We start from the raw sequence: 20,643 nt of genomic DNA, 5'->3' as shown, positions 1-20,643 counted from the left end.
CTACTTTTGCATTCCAGGCCCCTATAATGAAAAGGACATCTTTTTTGGGTGTTAGTTCTAAAAGGTCTTGTAGGTCTTCATGGAACCATTCAACTTCAGCTTCTTCAGTGTTACTGGTTGGAACATAGACTTGGATTACCATGATATTGAATGGCTTGCCTCGGAAACAAACAGAGATCATTCTGTTGTTTTTGAGATTGCATCCAAGTACTGCATTTTGGACTCTTTCGTTGACCATGATGGCTACTCCATTTCTTCTAAGGGACTTCTTCTAGGGACATCTTTCAGTGTCCTATCTTTTTGCCTTTTCATACTGTTCATGGGGTTCTTGAGCCAAGAATACTGAAGTGGTTTGCCATTCCCTTCTCCAGAGGACCACATTTTGTGAGAACTCTCCATCATGACCCTTCCATCTTGGGTGGCCCTACATGGCATGGATTAGTTTCATTGAATTAGACAAGGCTGTGGTCCATGTGTTCAGACTGGCTAGTTTTTTGTGATTGTCCCGGTTACACAGCTAATAAGTACTAAAGCTGGGTATTTTAACATAAACACTTACCATATGATAATACCTGCTTATACCGAGAAAACACATGTCCCCTAAAGAATGCATTACTATTTTTTAATTAATTTTGATTGGGAGTATAGTTTGATTTACAATGTTGTGTTAATTTCTGCTGTACAGCAAAGTGAATCAGTAATACATATATTGATACATAGGTCCACTCTTTTTTGTTTTGTTTTGTTTTTATAGCTTAATTTATTTTTTAATATAAATTTATTTATTTTAATTGGAGGTTAATTACTTGACAATATTGTATTGATTTTGCCATACATCAATATGAATCCACCACAGATATACACGTGTTCCCCATCCTGAACCCCCCTCCCTCCTCTCTCCCCATACCATCCCTCTGGGTCGTCTCAGTGCACCAGCCCCAAGTGAGTTCCCTTTGTTACACAGTAGTTTCTTATTAGTTATCGATTTTATATAGTGTATATGTCAACCCCAATCTCCCTCACTTTCTTTTTGGCACTCATTTCCTTCGTTTTCAAATTCCTACATTCTAATGCACAGATTCTTTTTCACTTTGGTCTATTCTGTGCTTGATGCTTCCTACTGCACTTTTTTTTTGCTGTTCATTGAATTCTTCAGCTCCAGAATTACTGTTTGGTTCTTTTTTAGGATTTCTATCTCTGTATTAAATTTCTCATTTTGTTCATGGTTTCAGTGAATTGTCTTTGTGTGTTTTATCGTAGTTCATGGAGTTCTCTTAAAGTACTTAAAATTCTTAATTGGATAAATCATAGCTCTCCACATCTTTGGCTTTATTTACTGGGAGATTACAGGGCTTCCCGGGTGGCTCAGTGGTAAAGAATCCACCTGCCAGTGCAGGGGACGCTGGAGACGCGGGTTTGATGCCTGAGTCAGGAAGTTGACCCTGGAGAAGGAAATGGCAACCCACTCCAGTATTCTTGCCAGGAAAACCCTATGGACACAGGAGCCTGGTGGGCTACAGTCCATGGGGTTGCAAAGAGTTGGACATGACTGAGCCCACACACACTGATCATCGTGATCTTTCCTAATGTTTCCTTGATTTTTCATGTTCCTTGTAGTTCTGTATTGCTGTCTTCACCTCTGTGTTAGCAGTCGCCTCCTCCAATCTTTATTGACTGACTTTAGTGTAGTTATACCTTCCATCAGTCCTATTAGAGATTCTGAGGCTTTCTCAGATCCTGTATGAATATACCTGCTCCACACTTCTTGTTCCCACTGTGGCATAAAAGCTTGTATGTCTTCTCTCAGTCCTGCAGAGCACCAGGCTGGCTACTGACAGCCTCTTTGTTTTTCTTAAGAAAGCCATACCATGGGACCTTTTAGTGGTTTCCCTCTAGCCCACAGACCCTGACCTGTTTTTTCTGCATGCTTACTAGCTTTCTGCTTTCTGGAGTGACTGCAACGAGCCAGCAGTAGAGCAGGGAGAGCCGGACAAGCACGCAGGTACTGGGGGTGCCCATGGGCCAGCTGAGGGAATTCACACATGAGGCTTCCCCAGTGGCTCATGGGCCAGCTTCCTAATGGAGCCCACTAGGCATCCATCAGAAACTACATTTCTTTAACAGCCTCTCAGAATCATATCGGCCTCTTTCCCGATATCCTTCCACCCCCCCATACCACTGTCCACTCATGAAGCACTCAGTTTAGGACTCTGGATGCTGGGAGAGGGGCTTCCCAGGTGGCCCTAGTGGTAAAGAGCCCACCTGCCAACACAGGAGACATAAGAGACATAGATTTGATCCCTGGGTTGAGGAGATCCCCTGGAAGAGGGCGTGGCAACCCACTCCAGTATTCTTGCCTGGAGAATCCCATGGACAGAGGAGCCTGGCAGGCTAGAGTCCATGAGGTCTCAAACAGTTGGACACGACTGAAGCTACAGCATACATGCACGCACACAGGCTGGGAGAGAGAAATGAGTCTCTTTGGCAAAATTCCCCACTGCCGGACAAGTCTCACACTCACTCACAGGTCTCCCTTCTCCCACAGGAGAAATCTCGGGCCAAATGGGTCTCATTTAGGCCGAAGCTGTGCCTCCCAGGGGAGGGGTGATGTGGGCAAAGTCAAGCTCTTCTTCTCACCCACTCCAATTCATCCAAACTCATATTTTATTTTTTTTTCCTCCAGCAGAGTGCTACAACTTCTCCTCTGGAAACCTGAACTTCCACAAAGGCTCTCTTGTTTCTCTGTGGGTAACTGCCTTGAGTTGGCATTCTCCAGGTGCTCTGGCCTGCCGCAAGAGGGCCTGGAACTGGTTCACAGGCTACAGCAGGGTCCACAGCTGGTACTGAGGTCTGTCAGCCTATTACCTGATACACAGGTGGGCGAGACTCTTTCGGGTCCCTGGCAGATGGTACTAGATCCCAGAACTCCCACAGGGGCAGTTTCATTTGTGGATGAATCAATGCCAAATTTTTGTTGTTAGGCTGTTGTTGTTTGGTCCTAAGTCATATATGACTTTGCAGCACCATGGACTGTAGCCCGCCAGGCTCCTCTGTCCATGGGGATTTCCCAGGAAAGAATACTGGAGTAGGTTGCCATTTCCTCCTCCAGGGGTTCATCCCGACCCAGGGATCAAACCCGCATCTCCTATGTCTCCGGCATTGCAAGTGGACTCTTTACTACTGAGCCATCAGGGAAGCCCGTTTGTTGTTACGGGAGGGGATAAAAATGAGGAATTTACTTTGATGCTGACATCACTACCTTCTTGAGAAATATTTTGACTGTTCCATATTAAAGGTGAGCTTTTCTGGTGGTTTAGATGGTGAAGAATCCACCTGCAATGCAGGAGACTTAAGGGACTCAGGTTTGATCCCTGGGTGGGAAAGATCCCATGGAAAAGGGAATGGCAATCCACTCCAGCATTCTTTCCTAGAGGATCCCATGGACAGAGGAGCCTGTCAGACCATATTCCATGGGGTCGCAAAGAGTCATACACAACTGAGCAACTAACAATTTCACTTTTCATATTAAAGGTAAGGAGGAAGTTTTAAGAAAAAAAAAAAACCTTAAACAATAAGTAGATTATTGGGGCATATCAGCGTGAAATATAGCCCTCCCTTGTGTGTCAGAGGAGGTTATCACATAAAGAATGTTGATAGAGAACAGAGCCAAGTGTACTAACTCTAAAGTATGCCACTAAATTCACCCCACCTAGCTGGTAAAAGTCAATATTTTGGTGCTCAGAGGAGATAAAATTAGTTAGGGAATGCCCCTCCCAGAACAATGGTTTAGATAGGCGGCTTATTTCTCTCTGGTTGTGTCACATGATACAATTAAACATTTGAGGTATTCAAAACAGAGTGAACATGTAGAACATTAAATAAAGAGCTTTAAGAGTCAACATGTGCTTCTTTCATACTGTCTTCAATAATGTGTTGGCAGCTCTCCAGTGACACCCCAAACTAATGGTTGCCTCAAATGGAGATATGGAGGCAGGCAAGAGGCAGGCAACCCTATATCTCATTTTGTCCTCCATCCCAACATTCACTAACTATAGTTCTTACACTATATGAATCGTAAAATTATGTGCTCAGAACTCAAAATGAGGCTCCAAGCATAGCCTAACTTATAGACAACCTGTGCATGTTAAGCCAACATGCCTCACACAGTCCTGCGATCTTTCCACCCAAGGTGTAAGCTTCATCAATCACCTTCTCTCTCTTGAATTCATGTCTCCATGCAGTTCTGTAATTCCTTTCATCTGATGGAACACTGGTTTTCCTACCTCTTAAAACAGAGTGGTTCCAAAAAAAGTATTCACAGAGAAGGAAAAGACATGTATTCTGAACACTTCCACTGCATCTTTTCTCTATGCGCTTGCCCTGATTCAAACCAGGCTCTCCCCTATGGAACTCACAAGAAAAATCCATTCATTTTCTCATATTGCGTTTTATGCTAGAGTCAAGATGATTAGCTCTCATTGTCCCAGAGCCTCAGTGATACCGCTAGATCTTTTTGACGACATAATTCCGTGAGAACCTTTATCTTTAAAGGCTCATGGAGCATTCCAGCTTTCTACTGCCTAAATTCCCTCATTACTATTTACCCATAAATCTTTTAGTCATTCCCCCACATTCGCTGAAGGCTTTGCACTTCTCTCAGCATTATTTCCTGTACACAAACTGCTAATATCAACGTGAGCATCTTCAAAGCTCAAAAGTACAATCTTAACCTCTCAGTTCCTCTGCTTCCTCCTCTTTGGTGAATCTCACGTCCACTCCACTTTCCATCCAGCTCTATTGTCTGCACCCTGGGTCATGTCATCACCTGTAACTGGTTCACTGCCAAACTCTGAAACTCAAACAACTGCAGCTGTCTATAATCCTAGCTCTATCACTCAACTTTTCCCTCCTTGCACCAGGACTTAGATCTTAGTAACAAATCCAATCTTTTTCTTTTTTAATAATCCTTAAATCCTCCCCTCAAATACTGAAGAATTGTGGTTTTACCAGCTATAAAGTATCTTATTGTTGTTGGTGTTTAGTTGCTAAGTCATGTCTGACTCTTTGTAACCCTATGGACTGTGGCCCTCGAGACTCTTTTGTCCATGGGATTTCCCATTCCAGGAATATTGGGATGGGTTGCCATTTCCTCCTCCAAGGGATCTTCCCCACCCAGGGATCAAAATTGTGTCTCCTGCACTGGCAGGTGAATTCTTTATCGCTGAGCCCCAACAGGGAAGCCCAGGTATCCAATTTCTAATGTTTCTACTTTCTGCTTATCAAATACACTCATCATATCTCCATTCTATCTCCTCTTATATTCAACTCCACAGTGCAGTGTATCAGTCGCTGTTACTATGTCCTCAACTCCCTTGCTTGTCCCTATAATACATCCACACAGTTTAAGTGGAATGTCTGCCTTCTAAATCTGAAAAGCTGTATTTTGCTAGAGAAAATAAGAAGTGCATGTCAGTGTCACTAAAGCTCTGTGACCTCCACTCACTGCTCTCTAGGTTACTTCCAGGTATCACTAGTGAATGCTCTCTTTTGAGTCCTCATGCAGCCATTTCAAAAAAAAAAAAAAAGGTCTCCACTCATTTCAAAGCTCTGGCCACGTCCTTGTTCACTATAAAATAATAACCTTAGCATTACAAAACAACAGAGAATCCCCTCCATTTTCTGCCATCACAGGTACAAATAGCTACATCAATATGCATGTTTTCTGTCTTCTCATCTATTACAGAGGGAGAAGGATTTGGCTACCCAGTAAGGGCAATTTTTTACTTATTCCAGAAATTTCAATATGTAATTATTGAACTTTGAAGCAATGATGCTTTATCTTCATTAGTTTTTATTTTTTTCCTAAAAAAGTACACAAAATTATAGTCCTTTTTAACAACTAAAAGAGGTGGATGAAACTAAGTGGAAGGAGTGAGAAAGTAGGGAAAGATTCAGTAGGTATACAAAAATGTGGTTAGGAATGACAAGGGGATATAGAACTTAGTCTTTAATGGGATTCAATTGCAACATCAAGGGACTAGAGGGCTTTAAACAATTATTTTAATTTGATAGTGGCTTGCCAGTCAAAGCCTGTTTTGATGCCGATAATTCTCTTCCAATTGACTTAAAGAATTAAAAACTTTTAAAACTCTGGTCTTTTTCTTCCCCATCATATGCTATTACAGACACTTAAAGTTTATTGTCATTATCGACTACCTCTTAGTTTAATTGTAAAACTGGCTTAAGTGTTATTAAATTCCTGAAAGATTAATAACATGATCAAAGAGCAAAGCCCATTCCTTTAAGTGCAATTCTCAAACTTTCTTTCAAATTACTGTCCGAAAAGTTCATGGCCTACTGATGAGCCTTCAAGCTCTTCTCCTCTGTAATATTTCTTAATTGATGTTAGGCTGAAATCACAAGTCATCTCTCTGAAGACAGAAATTTGTAACATAACATGGAAAGTATATTTTTAAGGGGCTCCAGAATAATTATTCTTACCCTTTCAATAGTAAGTCTGAAGAAATTAATGGGAATCCCATTCATCATGACAAGAAATTCAATTACTTTATGGTACTCTCCCCTCCCCTGGAGGAGGGCATGACAACCCACTCCAGTATTCTGGCCTGGAGAATTCCCATGGACAGAGGAATCTGGTGGTCTACAGGCCACGGAGTCACACGGAGTACGACACGACAAAGCAACCAAGCAGAGCAAACCACTCTCCCCTCCACAACCTCAGACATGCAGATACCACTCTAATGGCAGAAATCGAAGAGAAACTAAAGAGTCTCTTGAAGAAGATGAAAGAGAAGAGTGAAAACGCTGGCTTAAAGCTCAAAATTTACAACCTAACAGCATGGCATCCGGTCCCATTACTTCATGGAAAATAGACGGCGTAAAAGTGGACACAGTGACAGATTTTATTTTACTGGGCTCGAAAATCACTGTGGATGGTGACTGCAGCCACAAAATTAAAGGACGCTTGTTCCTTGAAAGAAAAGCTATGACAAATCTAGACAGTGTATTAAAAAGAAGAAACATCACTTTGCTGACAAAGGTCCGTACAGTCAAAGCTATGTTTTTTCCAATAGTCGTGGATGGTTGTGAAAACTGAACCGTAAGAAGCCTGAGTGCTGAAGAATGGATGCTTTCTAACTGTGGTGCTGGAGAAGACTCTTGAGAGACCCCTGGACAGCAAGGAGATCAAATCAATCAATCCTAAAAGAAATCAACCCTGAACATTCATTGGAAGGACTGGTGCTAAAGCTGAAGCTCCAATACTTTGGCCACCTGACACAAAGAGCTGACTCATTGGAAAAGACCTTGATGCTGGAAAAGACTGAAGGCAGGAGGAAATGGGGATGGCAGAGGACAAGATGGTTGGATGGCATCGTCAACTCAGTGGACGTGAGTTTGAGCAAGTTCCGGCAGATGGTGAAAGATAGGGAAGCCTGGCATGCTGCTGTCCATGGGGTCTCAAAGAGTCGCACATGACTGAGCAACTGAACAACAACAGTTTTCCTCTCCACATCATCTCTTTCCCTCCTTCATATTTAAACACATATGGGTTACAGTTTCTCAGCTACTATCTCACATGGGATAATTTAATTAATTCTTGTCATGTATTCTAATAAATATAGATACTAGTGATTGGCTATTTCTCAAATAAAAATTTTATTATTCCCATTGTAGCTTGGATGACTTGAAAAATAATGCCATTTACTAAAATAAAGTAATATATTTTTAAAATTCAGAAAACTATCATTGCTACTCATTCACTCATTTAACAAATATCTATTAGGTGCCTACTGCATAGTAAACATTATACTACATTCAGGGTGACATTTCCAGAAGCCAAGAGTTTACCCGAGGATGAAATTGACTAATGAAGGTATTGTTTTCAAAAGATCTTTCCTCTTCTGAAAAATGACACAAACTACTAAGTACTGTAGAAATGAAAACCTTAACATGTTACTGTGTTAGGGGGAAAAGTGAGCTTGCATTTTTGAATGTTCTGAATAAAACATACTAGAAAGGAGCAATACTTTTTGATTTTAAAGAACATGGCAAATATTTGGAGGAATGTCTCATAAAGAAGCATTGCTAAGCATGACAAAGCAGAGGAACTGATGCTTCCTAGGACTTAGCTACCATTATATGGGACTCAGTCTGATAAGTTCCAGAATTTTTTAGACTATAAAAGTACATCACAAACAAATTCTCTGTATAAGTAGCATGCTTTATCAGTGAAAGCACATTTTTGAAAATAGAAGACAGTGTCATGAATTATTATGCTGGGACAACAGACACAACCTGAGATTATCCAGACAAAGTCAAAAGTGAAAGTGGTCTCCTTATTATCAGGGGACCAAAGAGTGAATGTATAGTTCTTCTACAGATTTTTATTTAAATGAAAAATACACACCAAGGAAACCAGAAGTGAAAGAGACACATGTACCTCAATGTTCATCGCAGCACTGTTTATAATAGCCAGGACATGGAAGCAACCTAGATGTCCATCAGCAGATGAATGGATAAAGCTGTGGTACATATACACAATGGAATATTACTCAGCCATTAAAAAGAATACATTTGAATCAATTCTAATGAGGTGGATGAAACTGGAGCCGATTATACAGAGTGAAGTAAGCCAGAAAGAAAAATACCAATACAGTATATTAACGCATATATATGGAATTTAGAAAGATGGTAACGATAACCCTGTATGTGAGACAGCAAAAGAGACACAGATGTATAGAACAGTCTTTTGGACTCTGGTAGAGGAAGAGGGTGGGATGATTTGGGAGAATGGCATTGAAACATGTATAATATCATATAAGAAACGAATCGCCAGTCCAGGTTTGATGCAGGATACAGGATGCATGTGTATACCCATGGCGGATCCATGTTGATGTATGGCAAAACCAATACAATATTGTAAAGTAATTAGCCTCCAATTAAAATAAATAAATTTTAAAAAAATAAAAAATAAATAAATAAATAAAAATAAAAAAAATAAAAAAATTTGAACCCAGCTTAGGTTACAATTGGAAATATTCTTGAGCTACTATTATGCATTCAACTGAATTACTTTAAAAACATGCTATTATATAATTTATTTTAATCATTATCATCAATCATTTATGTAGAGATAGAAAAAGTGAATTCTAAAAAGGTCAAATGTGGGACTAGATGTAATTGAAATTAATCCTATAGAGGCAAGTACAAAGCATTGTTTTTCTCAATATTAATACCACTTAATCATCCAATACATCTAAACTTTCTTGGTCTTGATATCCAGAGATTATGTTTGCACAAAGGCTCCAATGTAATTTCTCTGTAGCTGAATAATGAGGAGTTTGTTAACATATTAGTTGAGAATTGAAAATGGATTAAAGGTGATTATCAGAAGGTTACATTACAACTGCTTGAAATTACTTATTTATCGAGTGATTTAAATATTATTGCCCAACTACTTCCCCCTAAAATGGCTTTTGTTGTGAGTTTATTTGCTGAGTACTCTTCAAAGGAGCTGTGGAAATACCCAGGCCTGACTATCCCAGAGAAGGTCAATGAAACACTCTGAGAGAGGAAAACTGGTTAAAACCTATTTGCATTGCTAGGACTTTGGTTTCACTTGCAGCTGTGTTAGCATCTTTTGTGCATTCCCTGAAGGCTCTTAGTCCTAGGAATAATGTAGTTGCCATTGGTGCATATGTGTATTTTAAAACAGAGTTAAAAATGCAGAAGCTGTGCTTGAACAGGTTTTTTAGATTTCTCTATTCATTATCCATTTTTATTTAGACTTCACAAAAATTCAAATTTTATTTAAAAACAAAAAGTCTGTTGAAGCAAATAAGCCAAAAAGAAACCAGAAATAGGCCCATTTCTATATCTTATATTCACCATGCATTTATTTAGCATCTACCATAGGAAATATAACAGGTAAACAAGACCCACATCTGTGTTCTTATGTATCCCCTTCTCAAAAAGTTATGAAAATACACAAGAAAATTTTAGGTAGTAGCTTAGGAGCAGTTACAGAAATAAATAGTACTCTAAGTAAGTAAATGAAAAACAGTGACTCTAAATAAAGACTGCTTATGTCTCTAGAGTCTTGTTTTTACTTTTCCATGACATTTATTTTCACTAAATATGAGGACCAAGGCTACCTACTTCTCTTTATAGTCAGCTTCACCCCCAAAGTTGTCAGCCACCTCTCCAACTACTCATACCCACTAATACAAATCAAAATGCACAATTCAAACTTCACTACTCCAGTGCAAAGGCACAGATTTTTTTTTTTTTTCTGTCAGAGGAAAGAAGCCACAGGTAAGGCTACCAGTACGTCACACCTTAGTGTGTATTTACAAATAGGTGTGGTTCCAGGTGCTGACCAGGTTTAAAAAAAAAAAGAGTTTCGAACTGGTGGGAATGGGCAAGAGGGTAAGAAGTTATTTTAACACTTTGTGATAAGGCAGACACAAGGAAAGCACTAGAGAAATGGACTTCAGAAAACCAGTGTGGGCACCTAAAAGGCATTATGTTTATAAAAGTAGCTAAAAAGAGTGTACTGAGTATTGGAAAAGAGACAAGGGTACAGAAAGAGAGGCTGTTGTTCAGTTGCTGAAGTTGTGTCCAACTCTTTGCAAACCCCATGGACTGCAGCATGCTAGGCCTCCCTGTCTCTCACCATCTCCTGGAGTTTGCCCAAGTTCAAGGGAGAAAGCATACGACAAAAAAACAAACTTCAACTGCTTCATTATTTTTCCCAGGCTAGGCCAGTGAAGGTGTTTTTGAAAAGTCTTCTCTTCTCTCATACCTAGGGAAAGGCAGCAGGAGTAACAACAATGGTTTAGGAGAAAGCCCAATATAGGCACATGAAAAATTTTCATACATATTTTATGCATATCTATATATATATAAACACACACACTCATATATACACACACACAACATTTATTAATGTGTGTGTCTATTATATAGACAGTCACCTGTGTGTGTAAATATACATATACATATATATAGGACTTCCCTGTAGCTCAGATGGTAAAGCTACAGGATTCCTCTGTAGCTCAGATGGTAAAGAATCTGCCTGCAATGTAGAGACCTGGGTTCAACCTCTGGGTTCAGAGATCCCCTGGAGAAGAGAATGGCAACCCACTCCTGCATTCTTGCCTGGAGAATCCCATGGACAGAGAAACCTGGAGGGCTACAGTCTGTGGGGTTGCAGTGTCAGCACAACTGAGGGACCAACTCTACACTATGTGTGTGTGTATATATACATATACACACACAGAATATATACATTCTGTAATCCTTGCAGAAACCCGATGAACTAGGTACTATTTTAACTGGTTTCACAGATGAGGAAACTGAGGCACAGAGAGGCTAAATAATTTCCCTGTAGTCAGAGTCACGCCTCCAGCAAGGATTGTTGTTGTTCAGTCTCTCAGTCGTCCCCGACTCTTTATGACCCCATGGATTGCAGCACACCAGGGTTCCTTGTCCTTCCCAGCAAGGATGAGAGCTCGGATTTTAACTTACACAATCTGTCCTTGGTGTTTGGACTTTTGACTCCTCTGACATCTTATTTTGGGACTGGTACAGTTGAGGGAAAGGTACAGTTACTTACAATCTGTTAGCATTTAAGTCAAAATTGAATTTTCAAATTTGTACTTTATAAACTGTAGCTTCAAATGCTCCTTGATTGAATTTAATAAAAATTTTAATTACATGGAATGTTCTTTATTTAAATGGGCAACTTTTTAAGTAAAAATAAGAACTACAAACCAACCAGTTTTGCAGTTTTTTCACTAGCTGGCTTTCAGAGTGAATTTAAACAGTGGAATTGTGATATACGAATGGACATATGGCCTCACTTGCTTTCTACCTTATGTATCTTTCCAGCGTTGTTCTGGCGAGCTAAATATTTTTTATTGTATTTAGCTTAAAAAAACCTGCAATGACTTTGAAGCTATATGTTAAAGATTCACAGCATCTGGTTCCTATTTACAGTCTTTCAGTTTTCCAAGATATGTTAATAAGTAACATAATTTTAAAAATTAGATTTTTACCGTTATGATTATTAATAAAAAATCCTCCCTGGTATAGCCAGACATGACCATATCTAAAAATTATATGGAGTAAAAAATATTTCTAAAAATATTTTAAAGAATGTAACAATAGATGTAGGAAACAGGTACCAAAGGGCAAAAAATCTTGAAACAAACAAACAATACTAATCACTACAAAGTAGAAGTAAAAGTAGCCAAGTTCTTTTCTTGAATTCTGTACAGAATTTATCAGTAAATTTCCAAATAACAAAATTTAAAATACCATTTATTGAATGGTTATTAAGTACTAGGCATTGCTCTAAGAGGGCTTTCCTAGAAGCTCAGATGGTAAAGACGCCTGTTCATTCCTTGAGTCAGGAAGATCCCCTGAAGAAGACGAGGGAGCCTGGTAGGCTGCAGTCCATAGGGTCGCGAAGAATCGGACATGACTGAGCAACTTCACTTTCACTTTTCACTTTCATGTATTGGAGAAGGCAATGGCAACCGACTCCAGTGTTCTTGCCTGGAGAATCCCAGGGACGGTGGAACCTCGTGGGCTGCCGTCTATGGGGTCGCACAGAGTCGGACATGACTGAAGTGACTTAGCAGCAGCAGCAGCAGCATAGTAATCTTGGACTTCCTGGTGGCTCAGACAGAAAAGAATCTGCCTACAATGTAGGAGACCTGGGTTTGATCCCTGGGTTGGGAAGATCCCCTGGAGAAGGGAATGGCTCCCCATTCCAGTATTCTTGCCTGGGAAATCCCACAGACAGAAGGGCTTGGTGGGCTATAGTCCATGGAGTTGCAATACTTACTCCTAATAATAACTCTAGCAGGTAACTATTATTATTTCCATATTTTCAAATGAGAATATTGAGACAATAAGAAGTTAAGCAACTTACACAAGGACCCACAGCTGGGTACAGCTGGGCATTTCAATCCAGGCTGCGTAACCTCTTGAGCATAACTGGGGCTCTTAGCTTATAGAACCCCTACTAAATGGCTATAGTTGTCTTGCTGGGCAGCTCACACATATAACATGTAGCTTATTCACTAAAAGCCATGAGGACTGCATCCTCATCTGGACCTAAAATATGTGTCACTATACTGAGCACTGCCATTCAGAGCTGTTTCCACACATGCTACAGAAGCACGTTGCTCTGTAAGTTAAACACAATTTTCTCAGGGCTTCCCAGCTGGCTTAGTGGTAAAGAATCTGCCTGCCACTGCAGGAGACTTGAGTTCAATCCCGGGATCAGGAAGATCCCCTGGAGAAGGAAATGGCAACACACTCCAATATTCTTGCCTAAAGAATCCCATGGACAGAGGAGCCTGGCAGACTATGGTCGATCAAGTTGCAAGAGCCTAATATGATTTAGCAACTAAACTACAACAATTTTCTCCAGCAAGACGTAACTCTTTCTAGTATGCTGCTAAGTAACTTCAGTCGTATCCGACTCTGTGCGATCCCATAGACGGCAGCCCATCAGGCTCCACTGTCCCTGGGATTCTCCAGGCAAGAACACTGGAGTGGGTTGCCATCTCCTTCTCCAATGCTTGAAAGTGAAGAGTGAAAGTGAAGTCACTCAGTCGTGTCCGACTCTTAGCAAACCCATGGACTGCAGCCTACCAGTCTCCTCCATCCATGGGATTTTCCAGGCAAGAGTACTGGAGTGGGGTGCCATTGCCTTCCATCACTTTCTCCCACTTTCTTCAAATCAGTAGATATCAAGGTAGTCAATCAGGGATATGACTGATGGGGAAATATGTGCTCTATTTTACATTTTAAAAAACTCCCAAGGTACTAGTGTATACTGCGTACAATGTGCACCTGCCTTCACGGCCAAGCAGAACTGACCTTTATCTTATTTTCCTCTTCTGTGGTTGTACTTAACCCTCATTTTAATCTGATTTCACATATATAAAAGTGTTTGAAGTTAGAGATGAACGGTTTGATTGTCTGAGGTCCTGTAAAAACTGAAGCAGGGCAGGAGGGATGCTCTCCAAAATATATGTGTGTGTGTGTGTGTGTGTATATTATAAATGTTAATAATTAAAACTGTCAATCATTAAAACTTTATAATTTTGAAAAATCAACTTCCAGGCCTCTATGAGTCTCTCAGTTTTTCATATGAAATCTTAGCATCGGTGTCATGAGCCTTACTATTATCCTAAAAGAAAATAGCATTAAGGCAATTCCTGAGTTAATACAACTTGAAAGAGAAGAGGACCTGTTATTTTATGCTTGGTTTGACTACAGTTATTGGACAGATTATTAAGATACATAAAGACTCTCTTTAGTCAATCGTTAGGTCATGTGATGGGCCTGGGGTCAGTAGCTTTATTAATGCTACATATGGTTTATCTGAAGATTTTGGTCTTTAATAAATTCAAGGCAAAAAAATTCACCCTAAGCACTGTTCAATGACCTATTTCATTATCACTAACTACTGACTAACAAAAAAATAGATATGAAAACAGTCATATTCACTTTAGTGGAAAAATATGAATAAGTAGTTCTGAATACTTCAATGTATTACAATTAAATTAAACCAAAATTTTATTCCCTCACAGAAAATTTTAGCCAAATTAAAATGTGCAACCATTTTATCAATTCAGGAAAAGTCATTTACAACATAGCAGTGACTATAGCTATAATTCATTCAGACATAAATTCTCAAATGCTATGGGCATCTCCCATATTTCATGTCAATAGTAATAATTACCAACATCAACAGAATGCTTTCTATGTCCCCGAAGTTCAAAACTTTTTTTTTTAAACTTCTTATATGTTCTACCCTAGCTCATTCATGAAGTAGGAAGGTATGTTTATTACAGTTAGGGAGAAGCACAAAGAGATTGCCCAAGATAATATACAGATAAGTGACTTGGGACTTGACTCAGTTCTGTAACCACACCCATCTCCCACCTTCAACTTTCCATTGTTCCTAACCTCAGATATCCACTAATCTGTCCTCCATTTCTAAAATCTTGTTATTTAAAAGAAAGTGAAAGTGAGAGTGAAGTCATTCAGTCGTGTCCGACTCTTTGGGACCCCATGGACTGTAGCCTACCAGGCTCCTCTGTCCATGGGATTTTCAAGGCAATAATACTGGAATGGATTGCCATTTCCTTCTCCAGGGGATCTTCCCGACCCAGGGATTGAACCCGGGTCTCCTGCATTGTAGACAAATGCTTTACGATCTGAGCCACCAGGGAAGTCCTGTTATTTAAAAACTGCTCTATAATTTGGAGGGTATTAAACACCTAGATAGCATATTCAAAAGCAGAGACAATACTTTGCCAACTAAGGTCCGTCTAGTCAAGGCTATGGTCTTTTCCTGTGGTCATGCATGGATGTGAGAGTTGGACCGTGAAGAAGGCAGAGTGCCGAAGAATTGATGCTTTTGAACTGTGGTGTTGGAGAAGACTCTTGAGAGTCCCTTGGACTGCATGGAGATCCAACCAGTCCATTCTGTAGGAGATCAGCCCTGGCATTTCTTTGGAAGGAATGATGCTAAAGCTGAAACTCCAGTACTTTGGCCACCTCATGCGAAGAGTTGACTCATTGGAAAAGACTTTGATGCTGGGAGGGATTGGGGGCAGGAGGAGAAGGGGACAACAGAGGATGAGATGGCTGGATGGCATCACTGACTTGATGGACGTGAGTTTGAGTGAACTTCGGGAGTTGGTGATGGACAGGGAGGCCTGGCGTGCTGCGATTCATGGAGTCGCAAAGAGTCGGACACGACTGAGTGACTGAACTGAACTGAACTGACTGATGCTGAATGAGGGCTTTCCTGGTAGGTCAGCTGGTAAAGAATCTGCCTTCATGCAGGAGACCCTGGGTCTGGAAGATCCCCTGGAGGAGAGCATCGTAACCCACTCCAAAATTCTTGCCTGGAGAATCCACATGGGAAGGAGCCTAATGGGCTACAGTCTACCCCATGTTGCAAAGAGTCGGACCACTGAGCGACTAAGCACAGAACATGCTGAGTGAAATAAGTCAGACAGAGAAAAACACAATCTGTATGATGTCACTTATAAGTAGAATCTAAAGGAAACAAAAACTATCTGGAGGTCTGCTCCTTTTTTTTTTTTTTTAATAGTCACTATAACTGAAAACAAAAACCAAGCAGACTAGATCAAAAAAGGAGCAGACTTACAGATAGAAAGAATAAGCCATTGGTTGCCAGTGGGGAGAGTGAACACAGAGCAGCAATATAGGGGCTGGGGATTAAGAGGGTCAAACTATTATAGCCAATATTTTATAATAACTATAAATGAAATATAACCTTTAGATTTTTGAATCATATATTATACAGTTGTAACATATAATATTGTACATCAACTGGACTTCAATTTTAACTTACAACTCTATTTTGCAATAATTACAGATTAACAGGAAGGTGTAAAAATAGTAAGGGAGTCCCAGTTTCCCCCAGTGGTAAGATCTTACACATTTTTATAGTCCAACTTCAAAACCAACATACTGACAATGGTACAGTACTGCTGACTAGACTGATAGACCTTATTTGATTTCACCAGATTTTACATGCACTCATTTGTGGGGGTTTTTGTGTAGCTCTATATAGTTTTTGGTAAAGCATCTGCCTACAATGTGGGAGACCTGGGTTCAATCCCTTGGTAGGGAAGATCCCCTGGAGAAGGAAATGGCAACCCACTCCAGTACTCTTGCCTGGAGAATCCCATGGATGGAGGAGCCTGGTGGGCTAAAGTCCATGGGGTCGCAAAGAGTCGGACACGACTGAGCGACTTCCCTTTCACATAGTTTTAGCGCAGATATACATTCATGTAATCAGCACCACAATCAAGAAATAGAACTGTTCCATCAGCACAAAGGAACTGCTTGTGTTGTTACCCTTTATAATCACCCATATCTCATACCCCCTCCAGTCCCTATCCCTGGCAACCATTAATCTGTTCTTCATTTCTATAATTTTTTCATTTCAAGCATTTAGAATGTTATACAAATGTGGTCATACAGTAGGTGACTTGTTGAGACTTTTTTCATTCATCATAATACACTTGAGGTCCATCCAAGTTGTGTGTATCAATATTCTGTTTCTTTACATTGCAGCATAGTATCCCATGGTGTGCATGGTTGGTTTAACTGCACATTCAACTGCAGGACATCTGGGTTGTTTCATTTGGGGCTATTACAAATGAAAGTGCTAATAACATCTGTATAGAAGTTTTTGTGCCAAAAATAGGCTTTCATTTCTTTGGGATAGATGTCCAGAAAAACAGTTGCTGGGTAATAAAGTACATGTATGTTTAACTTTCAATTGCTGGGTCAGGAAAATCCCCTGGAGAAGGGAATGGCAACCCACTGCAGTATTCCTGCCTGGAGAATCCCTATGGACTGAGGAGCCTGGCAGGCTACAGTCCATGGGGTCCAAAGAGTCAGACATGACTGAGCAGCTAACGCTTTCACTTTCATGTTTAAGTTTATTAGAAGTTTCCAAACTCTTTTTTTCAGAGTGGCTTACCATTTTACATTCCATTCAGAAAAATATGAGATCTCCAATTTGTATGCTCAACAGCATCTCCTATTTTCACTATTAAAAAAAAAATCTGGCCACACCCTGAGGCATGTGGGACCTTAGTTCCCCAACTAGGGATCAAACCCATGTCCCCGGCACTGAAAGGCAGAGTCTCAACCACTGAACTGCCAGGAAGTCCCCATTTTCATTGTTATTTTCTTTAGCCATTCTGATAAGTACATAGTCATAATTCCTTGTGGTTTGAATTTGCATCCCCTGATTACTAATAAGATTCAGCATTTTCTCCTATGCTTGCTTGCCATCAACATTCCCACTTCAGTGCTATGCCTATTCATGTCTTCCGCTCATTTTCTAATTATATTATTTTTTCTCTTGACTTTATACAATATATTCCAGATTCAATGCGATAAATGGTTTGCAAGTGATTTCTGTCAATAACATCTTCCTCTTAAATTGTTTGCAGAGCAGAAGTTTTTCCTTTTGATAAAGTCCAGTGTATCAACTTTTTCCTTTTAGGACTGTGCTTTTGGAGTGAAGGCCAACAGCTTGTTGCCTAGCCCAAGATCCTAAAGATTTTTCTATGATTTTTTTTTTTCCCGAAAGGTTTTACAGTTTTACATCTTACACCCAACATCATGATACATTTTCAAATTTGTATGTTGTATACAGTTTAGGTCAAAGTTCCTTTTCTTTGCCAACAGCACCAACATGATTTGTTGAAAACTGTCCTTCCTCCATTGAATTCCTTCTGTATCTTTGTCAAAATCGGTTGGGCTGTCTTGATCACTGCAGCTTTATAGTAAATCTTGAAGTCAGGTAAAGTGAGTCCCCCCATTTTTTCTTCTTCAAAACGGATTTAGCCTAATTAATTTTATTCCTGGATATTTTCATCCTTCCCCGTTCTGTCTCCTGCTTTATTCTAGAGAAGAAAGTTCTTGCAGAAGCTCTTCCTTTTCCTGTTGCAGCTCCTGCACACGCTGTTGGTTTTGCTCCAGTCTGTCCTCCAACCACTCACTGCAGTAGAGGTCTGCTGACCACTGACATCTGACTGCACAGATTCTTGGTAAATACTGAGCCATTATGGATCTTGGTTACTGAGTCCAGATGTATAAGGCTGTGGATCCTCCTATGCCCATCTTGTTCTTCTTGGCACAGGATCTTGGGCAGCTCAACTGCTGACTCAAGGCATACTTTCTCAATGGTTACGTGAAGTACAATATGAATTGGGATTTCTGTTCTCTCATAGTCTGAGTCTTTTGGGCCTGTATGGATTGAAAGCCAGTACAGAGTACCCATCCAGTCTGTATTTTTATCTTCTATGAAGCAGGAAAATGTAAGTCCTACAAAGCCTTGATCCATCATTTGGTACATGGCTTGTGTGCAGACATCAACATGTGAAGGCCAAACAGTTATATGGGGATGGGAGTGATACCAACTCACAACTCTCATGGGACGATCCATCAGTTCAGCCAACCTCTCTGCCTCTGTTGAGGCTGCAGACAGTTGCTCTGGAGAAATTTCTATGCGATCCTTCCTCTTATTGGAACGTCGCAGGATGATGACCAGAATGAATGTGAACAGTTCTGACGGTGTCAGCCTCCCCAGTGCACAGCCCCATCACCTCTTCCTTCTCCGTGCTCACAGCGTGGTTGAGACACATGAGGAAGGCGTCCGACTCCAGAGGACCGCTTGCACCGCCTGCAACCACCATCTTGGCCCTGGACTTCAATCTCTAAAAATGTTCTACAAATGGAACCAAGGTATGTAACCTTTGGTGACTGGCTGTTTTTCACTCAGCATAATTTCCTAGATATTCACCCAATTTGCTATCTGAATCAGGTCCTTTCTTTTTATTCCTGAGTAGTACTCCATGGTCGGAGAAGGCAATGTCACTCCACTCCAGTACTCTTGCCTGGAAAATCCCATGGACGGAGGAGCCTGGTAGGGTGCAATCCATGGGGTCGCTAAAAGTCGGACGCGACTGAGCAACTTCACTTTCACTTTTCACTTTCATGCATTGGAGAAGGAAATGGAAACCCACTCCAGTGTTCTTGCCTGGAGGATCCCAGGGACGGGGGAGCCTGGTGGGCTTCCGTCTACAGGGTCACACAGAGTCAGACATGAGTGAAGCGACTTAGCAGCAGCAGCAGCAGCAGTACTCGATGGTATATACACATGATAGTTTGTTTAATCACTTATCTGCTGAAGAGCACTGGGGCTTATTTCAATTTTGGGCTACTCCAAGGAATGCTGCTATGAACTTTACAGGAGTTTACGTGACTATAAGTTTTCACTTCTCTAGGATAAATGCCTAGGAGGACAATTAACGGGTCATATGGAAATTGCATGTTTAGTTTTATAACAAACTGCCAATTTGTTTTCCAAAGAGGCTGCAGCATTTTACATTCCCACCTGTAACAGATCCAGTTTCTCCACATCCTCTCAAGCACTTGGTATTGTTACTATTTTTTTTTCATTTTTTTCCTTCTGATAGATGTGCAGGAATGCCTCATTGAGGTTTTAATTTGTGCTTCTTTGATGTTGAACATATTTCCATGTGCTTATTTGCCATCTGTATTTCCTTTTCACTGAAATGCCTCTTCATGTCCTTTTTCCATTTTCTGTTTTTTTTTTTTTTTTTTACTGTTGTGTTTCCAGAGTTCTTAATATACTCTATATTTTAGCCTTTTGGTGGATAAATAGCCTGCAAATATTTTCCCCCAATCTGCAGTTTTTTTCATCCTTTTCACATGGACTTTCGCATGGCAAAACTTAAAATTTTGATGAAATCCAATTTATTCAGTTTTCTTCTTATGGATCATGCTATTTGTATCACATCTAAGAACATCTGAATAGCTCTAGGGGCTGAATATTTTCTATACTGTTTTGCTAAAAGTTGTATATTTTTCTATTTTGTATTTAATTCTGTGATACAGTTTGAGTTAGTTTTTACACAAGGTGTGAGATTTAAGTTGAGATGCTCCCCTTCTGCTTCTCTTATTTCTCCTTCTCCCTCTCCTCCTCGTCCTCCTTCTTCTTTTATCTATGGATTTCCA

The 20,643-nt window shown here is 40.3% G+C and overlaps 1 protein-coding gene and 1 pseudogene across 3 annotated transcripts in view; both read right to left on the bottom strand.

Annotated features, from left to right (window-relative positions):
* The window catches only part of C6H4orf22 (chromosome 6 C4orf22 homolog), a 710,136-nt gene that overhangs the window by 498,792 nt on the left and 190,701 nt on the right, over positions 1-20,643 (bottom strand). The gene's annotated exons all lie outside the window — the stretch shown is intronic.
* Positions 18,502-19,298, bottom strand: LOC102177968 (annotated as a pseudogene).

Source organism: Capra hircus, chromosome 6 (assembly GCF_001704415.2).
Source record: "Capra hircus breed San Clemente chromosome 6, ASM170441v1, whole genome shotgun sequence".
NCBI lineage: Eukaryota > Metazoa > Chordata > Mammalia > Artiodactyla > Bovidae > Capra > Capra hircus.
This window is presented reverse-complemented; position numbering and strand designations above follow the sequence as displayed.